We start from the raw sequence: 11,801 nt of genomic DNA on the forward strand, positions 1-11,801 counted from the left end.
CAAAATATTTAATTTTTTTAAACTTTACTTCATATTTTTACAAAGTGTTAAATAAAAAAAGCCCTTTAAATCAAAGAGTAGAATTGGGAGCCAATGATATCTATTTCCTTTTTTGATGAAGAATTTAATTATTCATCAGGATGACTGCTTTCTCTGGTATGGCTGGCTACACACACACTCATTCTCCCTAATCTGAAATCTTGCTAAAGAAGATTCAGTGCTTCTTTGCCCAGATCTGATAAAATCTAACATAGCCTGCAGAAGATGAACTCCAGTATCAGTAACAGACACATCTGCACTCATGAAGCCCCCAACACACGTCTCCTCAGTACTCCTGAATGCTGGGCTACCCTACTCCAGCACACATCCTGTTCTTCAAGGGTCCACTAGCCCAGGGTCACATGTCCACAGATATTAAATGACCGTGTAGAAAGGCCCACCTACAAATCTCTGCCTTCCCAGTAGAGGTATCCCCTCCAGAAGCCATAAATTCAACCAGAGAATGGTATCTGCCAGAAATCCCCACATAGGAGCCTAGATAAACATCTCTGTCCCAGCCTTTTTCACAACCTTGTATAAGGATCGAAAGATTGTTATATTTAGAAGAACTTTGAGGACTGTAACATTCTCTGTACATGAAAAGGTATTGTTTTGTTATTTGTGTTTATCCAGTTTTGGATATGAGGCCATCACACCACATAATAAATAGCCTGACTGCTCAAATTTCCTGTTCTACTATTCATCATCCTCATTGTGTTTTACTCCTGAATTATAGCTACCCAGGCAAAGCAAAGAGAACATGTTTTCACCTGTCATTCTGTGTCTATTACACTAGTATACACATATACAATTGAGTTCATCGTTATACAATTGTTCTTAGAACTGATTTTTCTTTGTGTCTGCTGAAACAGAGCTATTGCATAATGCAACTCAGATGCAGTTTGGAAAAGGTCCACAGTGATTCAGAAAAGAGAGTTCATGTTGTCTAGAAAAAGTGGCTCATCACCCAGACAAATCTCCAAAGGAGGACAATCCTTAGAGTAGTCCTGGGTCTGTGGAACTTAGTTCTTAGTTTTGAAGACTTGGACATTTGATTTTGTTCTCACTCAGATGTTATCAGGCTTTTTAGAGACTGAGATTACCCATTACCTAATTTGGAGCAAACCAATGTTTTTGTTAAGATAATTTTTGCTGCAGTTAATAGAAAATCCCAACTCAACTGTCCTAACCTATAGTCTATTACTACAATACAATCGCCTAACCTATAATGAGGCTAAAAGCCCAGAGACACACAGGTACTGGCTTTCTTTCTCTACCATTCTCTTTGGCCAGACTCACCTCTGTATGTTGACATCATCCTCAGGCTGAGGACAAGATGGCTGCCAGGCCACCCAGGTATGACTATATCCAGTGGAGAAGAGGGACTTTTCTTTCTTTGTGACCCTTTGTTGGATTCCTTACCACCTTACTTCTAGTAGATCAACCTTTGTGTCCCGTTTGGTAGACTTAGGTAACCTACTCACTCTCGGCTAATCCTTGGCAAGTAGAATGGGATTATTTATAGAAGACTTATCAGGATTTGTCTCTGAACTAAGGGTAGGGTAGTTTTCCTTGAGGGTAGTTACTTGAACAAAGCTGGGATTTTTAAGAGAAAAATGGCTACTGGGTGGACAGCCAAGGGCGTCTATTAAATTGTCAATGTTTTTAGCCACAAAAACAAGGAGAAATAAAACTATTAAGTACCAGGCACTAATTTTGCTGGCCAATGGAAACTCCAGGTCTTTAGCCTCAAGTTCCCCTGAAGTACACACTAATGCAGACTAATGCTAATCATCTCCATCTACATGGTCCAAGGGTTCTTATCATATCTAAAACATAACTCATATTATTTTACTCTCAGTTCTCAACTCACATCCTCTCCAAACATCCAAATATTCTCCTCCTACATCCTCCTAGACATTCACAATCAAAAACAAAAAACCATCAACTTTTCCCTCTCCTTTAACCCACATCTAATTGCTTACCAAATTCTGTTGATTCTACCGTCTACATATCCTTTAAATGATTTGTTTAATGACCATAGTCAGATAAGAGGTCTTCAAAACTGGTCACCTACTTCCTCTCTACCTTCTGTACAATATCACTACCATTTCATTCTCAGCTTCTATCTGCTTGCTATGAAAGAAAATCCACCTCCTTAATATAGCACCAAAGAATTTCTACAGTCTTTCTTAAGCCTTCCTCTACAGCTTCATCTTAAATTTCTCCATCCCTTAGGCACTTTAGTCATATAGAATGAAAGTCCCAATATGTTCCATAATCTCACAAGTCTTCATAACTGCCGTTACTGTTTCCTCTGCATCATACTTCCTTGATGATCTATCCTGGACAAACTCCTACAAATATCAGTTGACCTTCTCTGAGATGCTTCCCTGAGTCTCTGGTAGGCCTGTACACACCTCACTTCAGAGTTTATCCTACCCTATTAGCCTCTCTGTATAATATATATACATACATACATATTATATATGTATTATATATAGAAGGATATGTATATATCCTTCTCCAGAACTATGAGCTCCCTTTTTTCATCTTCAGTATCTCATTTATAGAAAGCAGTTAGTAAATGTTATTAAATGAATAAGTCAGTGAAAAGCCATTTTGTGAAAAAAGCAAGGTTAAGCAAAAGGGGAAGGACTCATTCATTCATTTGCTCATTCTTTCATTCATAACTAAACACTTATTTCTTTTCTAGCATGTATGAAATGCTAGACCACATTTATCAAAGCTCCTCATTAAGGAGCTTACATTCTGTTCAGAGAGGTAATGCATAAAAATAACAATTTGAGGTTAATCTTCAAACCTATCTCATGATCTTAAGTCCTCTTTACAAAGGAACTTTCCTATTTTTACTATTTGGACATTTTGGATATTCCATCTAGAGTTTCTTTTAGTTGGCCTAAAATTAAATTTAGCTAATCCTGATGGAATTGTGGTGCCTTTCTGGTTCCTGTCCATTGTTTGCCAAGGGCCCAGGGGTATAGTGGTGAGTATTGCAATACCCAGGAGACGCTACGCAACACTGAAAAATATTTTTTGACTGTGCCTGAATAGCAAACAACAGTGGATTTCTCAGCCATTTCCCTGCCATCTCAGGAGCTGCCTCTACATCTGAAGAACGATTTCCGTTTGCCTTTTTTCTCTTTCAGATTAATAAAAACCCAAGGACCTGAGCTCTGATGAATTACCTATGGAATTTCCTTTTAGTTTATTTTTTTCCCTCAAATTCGAGACACTATATTTCACTTCCTTCTTGATTTTTTTCCCAGAAATATTTTTATCTTTTTTATGGTTTGTCCGAGCTTAAGTAATAGGCCTGCTGCCGGGAGATACGGAGCTTGGGTTGGCAAGAGACATTTTCCAATAGTTTAATGCACATTGCAAAAGAATACTTGTTAGGCAGATAAATTACATAGGTGGTTTCTGTAAGCTGATGGATTACCCAAAGGCGCCCCCTCCAGGCAGAGTTGCAAAAAAAGGTACCCACTCCTTGCAAAAAGGTAGCTGTTGCAGCCCCACTGGCATATAAATAACTTGGTGAGCAAATGTAGGTTGTATCCAAACCCCCACTAGTCCTTCAGGCTGGTGCTTGTCTCAGGCTGGATTCCCTGGAAAACTGACTCTAAATGGAGATTAGCATGTAGGTAGCTTATGAGAAGGTGCTCTTGGAGTAACACCCATCGGGGGGAAGAGACCAGAAGGGAAAGAAGCAGGATGGAGCAGAGGGAGAAGCTGGACTGTCATACAGTTTCCAAGGAGACCTGAGGGGATCCTACTGGGAGTTCTGAAGCTGGGAAGACCATTCAGTGTCCCAAGTTAGGGTGAAGAAACTGGCCCTTTAGACTTCCATGTTGATTAGTCTTTGGATATAAGCAGCCTCCCAGAAAGACTCTCTTTAGCAGTGACAATCCTAGAAGGGACAACTTGAGGGCATCTGCATGCTGGCAGCTCTCTCAGAAAATAGGCAAGTAATTCCATTTCTTTGATTCTGGGAAAAGTGTCAGAGCTTTCACTGCAGACTTACACAGTATTCATCCTCCTTAGCACTGACAGCCCTCCAGCGCTGCCTCAGTGTTCTCACATTAGCATGCTCCTCCCCTACCCAAACCATGACTATCTGTAGATTTGTCAGTAGCAGGCCAAGCACAGAACAACTTCAACACAAACTTGCTCAGAGATAAATGAATGCCAAGACCCACCACAGGAGTATAATACTCAGGGAAACCATAGTTGGGTTTGAAGATCCTGACCTGCAAATCAAAACAAGTAAATCACAGTGTAAGTGTCCTGAAAACTTTAAGGAGAAATGAAAGACAAATCTCAAGTCCATTAGGTAGGAGGAATTCTGAGGAAAGGTCGGATTTCCCACTTTTCTGGTATTTCCAAGGAAGAGCCAAGGCTGACTAGAGTAGCTGGAGGAAGGGGAGGGGTTCATTCAGTTGCTGGCTGAGCTGGGCAAGGTAGAGAAGCAAATTGGTCCCACAGAAAACAACAGCTCAGGGACCAGAAGAGGGGGATTCAAGTTAGGCCATGGGTTAGGATGAAAGTTGGGTTAATCTTAGAATCAAGAAGACTCCTGGACTAAGAAGATGAAAAAAAGGGGGAAAGAAGGTGAAAGGTTTCCTGATCATTGAGAGGAAGATATTCTGGGTTAAATTCCCATGCCCAACACAGAGAAATATCTCGGAGACAGTGACTGGAATGCAGGGAGAGAGGAGAGTCCATGGGCATGAACCACAGTCCTGACTAGATGATACTTTGTGTCTCACAGACTGAGTCTCTAGGCTGTTATGTTGGGGGTTTAGGGCCACAGCAGGAGCCCAGGGTACTAAGAGGCACATTACAGTCTGGAAGAAACAGTGTTTTATAAATCATGTCAAGTTATGTTTAGTATAATTGACTATACAAGCATACCCTAGGCCTGGGAAAATATTTGTTCTTACCGCTCAATGATAAAAACCTCAAATACAGAGATAAGAACTCTAAATGACGAAACCAGGCTATGCAGGTAGGTAGGTCAAGACATGTTTTGACTGAAAAAGTTGACGTGTGATTTCAGCAGGATAAGCACAAACCTCGTGTTGACTGCTGCACTCCTGTAGGGGTCTTACTCCATGTAAAAAGAGAACTCACAAGACTAATGTTCCCACTTACCCTTCACCATTGGCGATCTGCAGTCTCCCTGATGTCCTCCTAGATCCTGGGGATGGAAGGAAATTAGGCAAGCCCAAATGTCACCATTGTATTCTGCTTTTTGTCTGTTCTTTAAATGGAATGCCCCAGGTTTCCAGGATCCTTGGAGGTTGCAGTTCTTCCTTGTACAGTGCAAAGATGTGTGAATGAAAAGATACCTCTGCTCGCCTCTCACTGCCACTATCTTTGATCATTAAACACTAACACAGAAGCACCCCTCGTTATTGTGTAGTTAGCCTTCCCCAAGGAGAGGGAGGTTGGTTTTCAGGTCTTGCCAAAGAAAGGTTGGATATGGAATCTAAATAGAATATTGGGTCTTATGAGATGCTTGGAATTAGGGTATACTGAGTGAGTAATCTTAAGGAAGAAAAGCCTGATATGCAAGCCCTTGACTAAGTGGAAGGCAGTGAGTTCTGGAAACTTCCTCAATCACCTATTATTTCTCTTAACCAATCACAGGCTGCAGTTGCAAAATATAAGTTGAGAAGAAATCCACAGAAGGGAAACTCCCATATATAATTTTCCCTGATGTTTAACCTACCATAAACTAAATTCCATGATGTTTCAGCCACCTTAAAACTACTATATGCCAAGTACTATGCCACTGCCTAAAGATAAGTGGTGAACAAAAACAGACGCAGTTTCCATCTTCAGAGTGCTGAAGGTCTCGTGAGAAGACCTGCTGTGGGAGCAATTGACAAAGAATTGCATCTCTCCTCTATGCCTGCAGCGAAGCAGCATGGTGATTGGAGAGGGATTTAGCCAAGTCTGAGAGGCTAGGAAATGTATTCTTGAAAAATGAACAGTTGAACTGAAATTTAAAGAATGGCAAAGAGTTAACTCAGCAAAGGATGGAGATCAGGAGAACATAGGCAAGAAAACAAGTTGCACTTAAGCCAGTGTAATTAGAGAGAGCTGGACAGCATAACAGCAAGTAACTTGGATCTCTGACTCAAAACCTAAAAATGCATGGATGTGGGAGTTTCAGGCACCGTGATAGACAGTGGGAGAAATATAAGGATGAGTGATAGTTCTGCTGTCTTCAAATCATGCTATGTGAGAAAGCCAACTATGCAATCTGCTCATGAGCTCACCCCTACCCCCAGGTCCTCCCTAGATTCAGGCTTTTCCCTCTCAATCAGAGTAATGACATGGTTGCTGTAGCTCGGGGAAATAAAGTGTAATTCAAGACTGGCAAGAGAGCATGATAGAGTTTTACAACTGAAGGGGTCCTTCAAGGTCAATTAACCATACCCCTCATTTTACAAATGAGGAAGCTGAGTCCCAGAAAGATTGAGTTACTTGCCCAGTGTCACACCCTAGTTAATCATGCAACACAGGCCAGATTCATGTCTCTTGGTACCTAAGAATTTCTTTCTCCTAAGGTCAGATGCTACAATAATGCTTCCCAGAACTTGCCTATTTGGATATGCCCATGCCAGCGGTGTTAGGCATACTCTTTCATCATAGACTCTTCCACCTGGTTATAGCCCCTATGACCTAAATTCATTTGGTACTATGTGAACTGTAGCCTCCCTCACACCTGGGTACAGTTGATTGTGTCAGAGTGGGAATACTGGAATTCACGGATATTGTCTCTGCATTCCATCACCCTTTTCACCATCTTCGGAATCTAAATCCTCCTTTCCCATGGAAGATTCTTCCATCCCTACTCCCAACCCTGGCCAGGTCATTCAAACCAAGGCACTTTCTAGGACTTTTCAGCTGTAGCTATTGAGATAGTTACACAGCTGCCAGACTAGACCCATCTGCTCCTGAGAGATGGGGAGTGAGACAAAGTAAGTGAAGCCCCTGGATTCAGCCAAACCTGAAGCCAGATGGACCAATTTTAGTTATGTGAGCCAATCCTTTCCCTTTTGTTTTTAAATTTTTCTTATATTGGTTTTCTGTTATCTGGTCACCAAAAAAGAATTTGAATGCACAGTGAAAGGGCTGCAATAGATAAATTTTTCTGAAAGATTATATTAGTTGGCCTGTAACCAAGCAGAATTTTTCTCTCGAAAATGTGTACGAATATGCCGAGGGCATCCCTTAGTCAGCCAATGTGCTGGAAGTCTAGACATAAAAAAGTTATATGGGGTAGGAAAGGAATGACTGCTGAGACAAGGCAACCTGTGCAAGCCAAAGTAATAGGAAAGCCGAAATAGAGCAAATTGCCTGGTTTGAGACCCAGGTCTGCTACACACTACCTGTACAACCTTGGGCAAAAGACTGTACCTCCACATGCTTCAGTGTACTCATCTGAGAAATGGGTATAAAAATATACCCAAGAACATAAAAATAGTACTTGCCTTGTCAGGTTGTTGTGAGGACTAAACACATGATTACCTATAAAGCACTTAGAACAAAGATTGTGCAGATCAAATGCTCAATAAGCGATAGTTATTATTATAGATATGACCTCATCCCTATTATTAAATTGATGGTTAAACAGCAGGTGCTAAGGGCTAGAAAGGAGAGTAAATGCGGCATAAAGAGGGTCACAGAGTCACAAAGTCACTGGGTCACAAAGAGGTAGGAAAGAGTTGTCACTTCTGCAGTTCCCATAGGGTCAGCCATACTTCAGAAGTTTTCTATATCCTTAAAATACCCACCCACCTTTCTTTCTTTTAACTTCAGCCCCTTTGAGTGTGTTTCTGTCTGTTACAATCAAACAAGTCTAGACAAAAGCATGGCATTTGCAGAGCCCAATGCAGGCCTGACCAGATGACACCGCCCTGTTGCACACCACTGACCACTCCCAGCATCTCATGTATGTGTACTGTCTCCATTGAAATCCATCTTAGTGCTGCAAAAACAACTCAAAAGCAAATGCCTCTCTGCTGGCATCATATAGACAGGGTGCTACGCTAACCAGGGATTCTGGTTCAGTGGTGTGGAGGAGGACAAGAGGGAATCCTCTAAATTTCCACCTTCAAAGAGCAGGTAAATCATTTCCTCTGCTGCAATCAGGCATGCAGGATTGCCATGCTAATTCAAGTGTTTCTAACACTCTCTTTGCTAAGTTCTATTCATAGAAAACCTTGGCCTGCCTCCAGGTCTGTGTCACATTGTTTATGTGGAATGAGGATGTACTCCGCTTTTTCAGAATAACAAGCTCATGTTTTCAAGTCATTAAGGCAAAAACTTTTCCCACAGCATAATGAGTGAAGTCCCCTTCATCCTACCCAAGGTGCACCATTCCAAAAGACATAAACAAGTTGCCCCCCAACAAAGAAATCCCAAAGTCACACACATCCCAACTTCCTTGTCAACAAACAATGGGTCTGAGAAGACTTACTCCAAAACCCTAACCCACATTCTTTCCTAGGAAACAGACTCCTTTTTTCCACTTACTTCAAAACATATTAAAAAACGAAGTGAGGGCAGTTGAATTTCTGCTCAAAGAAGAGAAAGCAGACACTGGAAGAGGGGAGGGCTCTGGCCCAGCTCTCCCATCTGAGTGTTCACTCATCAAGCAATCAAACTTCATTAAAGTAGGTCTAAAAATTCACATTTAGTCTGAATTTCAGAATTGCAACTTTGACAAATCAGAGCAGTCTCTGTGACTGCCACCAACCCACAAGGATGTAAATACAGATGCTCCCTGACTTACGATGGAGTTAAACCCCTAATAAGCCCATAAGTTGAAAATATCTTAAATCAAAAATGCACTTAATACAGGTAAGCTACTGAACACCATAGATTAGGGGGTACTTTAAACATACTCATAGCACTTGCATTAGCCTACAGTTGGGCAAAATCATCTAACACAAGACCCATTTTATAATAAAGTGCTGAATATCTCATGTAATTTGTTGAATACCACACTGAAAGTGAGAAGCAGAATGTTTGTATGGGTACTTGAAGTACAGTTTCTACTGAATTCATATTGTTTTGTGTCATTTGTGATGTCGAAAAAAATCTTAAGACAAACCAACGTAAGTCAGGGACTGTCTGTATAGAAATATAACAGTCAGTCAGGCTTGGTAGCTCAGCCTGTAATCCCAGCACTTTGGGAGGCCGAGGCAAGTGGATTGCCTGAGCCTATGGGCTCAAGACCAGCCCGGGCAACTTGGCAAAACCTCGTCTCTGCAATGTATAAGTCAAAAATTAGCCAGGCGTGGTAGCGCACACCTGTAGTTCCAGCTACTTGGAAGGCTGAGGTGGAAGGATTGCCAGAGCCCAGCAGGTCAACGCTGGGGTGGCCATGAGCATGCCACTGGGTAACAGAGTGAGACTCCAACTCAAAAAAAAAAAAAGAAATGTAACAGTCTTCCTATTAACTAGAGCATTTCTCTGAAAATGGATTATTCATCTTGCTTGAAGAGGAACAAAATAGATAAACATAATTAAAAAGTAATTGTGAGAGAAGATAAATGTTGACTAGATATGTAATCATGGAGTTTAGAAGAGCCTTGCATCTACCCTAAACTCCTCCCCAGCATACCTGACATATTGCCTCACTTGGGGGCATGGACACTTCCCACTTGGGGGCATGGACCTAGCTGTAGGTGGCAGAGCCAGTCTTGACATGGTCCCAGTGAGCCCTGTTGTGCTTCTACCTGCAAAAGCAGGTATTCTGGAGTCTTAAATAGGCAGGTCTCTGCCTTTTCTGGTGTTTTGGGTGTCACTGCCCCCATGCAAATTCAGGGATGGGAGAGCAGTGTCTGGAAGACCTCTGAAGGCTGTGTGTACATGACTACTCCTTCCAAGCACAGGGCCTTGGAGCAAGAGGGAAGTCCCATGCTGAGCACATTTCCTAAAAGTAGCAGCTTTTCAACGTTTGCATAAGCTTTATATTGACATAATTGTTGTAAAGACAATGAGGAAAAGTTAATAAAGGAAGCAACATGGAATGGGTGAACAAAATATCTGCAATTATTTTCTAGCATTTAATCTGACTTCATCTCAAATGTAGAAAAAAAGTTTCAAGAATAGTGCAAGGCAACACACACACAATAACCTGAGCAAGTTTTGGATATGGCCACAAGCAGAGGGTTGGAGCCTGGGGAGGGTACCTGTGGGTGACCAACATAGGATGTCCTCATCCCCTCAGGCTCCATGCTTGGACACGCTGGTCATGCTGAGGCTGTGGGCGAAGTTCTTCCCTCACCTGCTTACCACATCTCGTTGCTGTGCCTATGAAAGTCCCATGCACCGTTCCTTGAGGCAGTCAGCCACTTGGCTGGTTTGCACCAGTTAAGGCATACCTGGTCCAGTGCCCATAACCTTTGGTTGCCTTTAGTTCTTTATAATACAAAAAATCCCACCCCTAGAGAGAAATTTCAGTCATTCTGGGTACATGCAACCTGTGTATAAGTGCCTTCTCACATTGTACCTGAGCACTGGAAACCTTAATATTTTATTACTTTTGCAGGATATTTGATCATAAGTTGCAGCCATTTAGGTGTGCTTGAAGGAAGAGAATTTTTTTAAAATATATTTCAAGAGAAAAAACAGAAAGTCATGAATAATATCTAAATATTTTTATGTTTATTTTTTATTTTTTTGAGTTGGAGTCTCACTCTGTCACTCAGACTGGAGTGCAATGGCCGCTCCCGGCCACCGCAGCCTCGACCTGCTGGGCTTCAGCGATCCTTCCGCCTCAGCCTTCCAAGTAGTTGGAACTACAGGCGCGCGCTACCACGCCAGGCTAATTTTTTATTTATTTATTGTAGAGATGAGGTCTCGCCAAGTTGACCAGGTGGGTCTCAAACTATCTAAATATTTTTAAAAGACAATTTTGCTTTAAAGCAATTGTGAATAATAATGATTCTGTCTTTGACATCCAATAAAGTCATTTAAGATTTTAAAAATTCAATGGTCAGATGGTGAGACAAGTAAAAGGGCAGTCAAAGGGGGACTGCTTCCCCTGCCCAGCCTTTCCCCACTCCACATGGCCCAGCATTGGCCCCAGGCTGGTCCCATCTATGTCCTTGCTCCATTCATTGAGAACCTTCATTAAACATCAGAGACACCTCTGAGGAATCCATTGGTGCTTCTCGCAAAATCACCAATAAAACAAATGATTTAAGGTGGGCCCCTACTTTCTAACTCCACAAAATCACCCAGTGTGTTTCTTAGTCCACTAAGGCAATCCTTCCTAACTAAATTCTATGCCAAATTGTCATCTTATTTACACATGATGGGATTCAAGACATGCTACCCCAAAATATAACTGAAGGAGACCAGAATATGCCATCCCAAGTATGCCTTTTTAGCACAAGGATTATTTTGAGTTGGTTATGTTGGGAAACAGTAGACAAGGGGGTAGCTCTGAAAAGTTATCTTTTTATAAGGGAAATTTACATCTATAAAGGAAATCTCCATTTGTAAGGGTGCCTCCCTCTCTGCCCCAAAAAGAGAAGGATGATTAAATCACAGAAGCTCTTAATCAATAGAGAAGGCAACATTAAAACTGCACAACAGACCCTTGGATTATAGTGTTTTCCTGGTCATCTCCTAACATCCTCCTTTCCTTATTTCAACAAACAATTGTATTTAAGCCTGAAACCTAAGGCAAATCTTTAAGATCTACTCCAGAA

Source organism: Carlito syrichta, unplaced genomic scaffold (genome assembly GCF_000164805.1).
Source record: "Carlito syrichta isolate Samal-C Ts95f unplaced genomic scaffold, Tarsius_syrichta-2.0.1 Scaffold308804, whole genome shotgun sequence".
NCBI classification, from domain to species: Eukaryota; Metazoa; Chordata; class Mammalia; order Primates; family Tarsiidae; genus Carlito; species Carlito syrichta.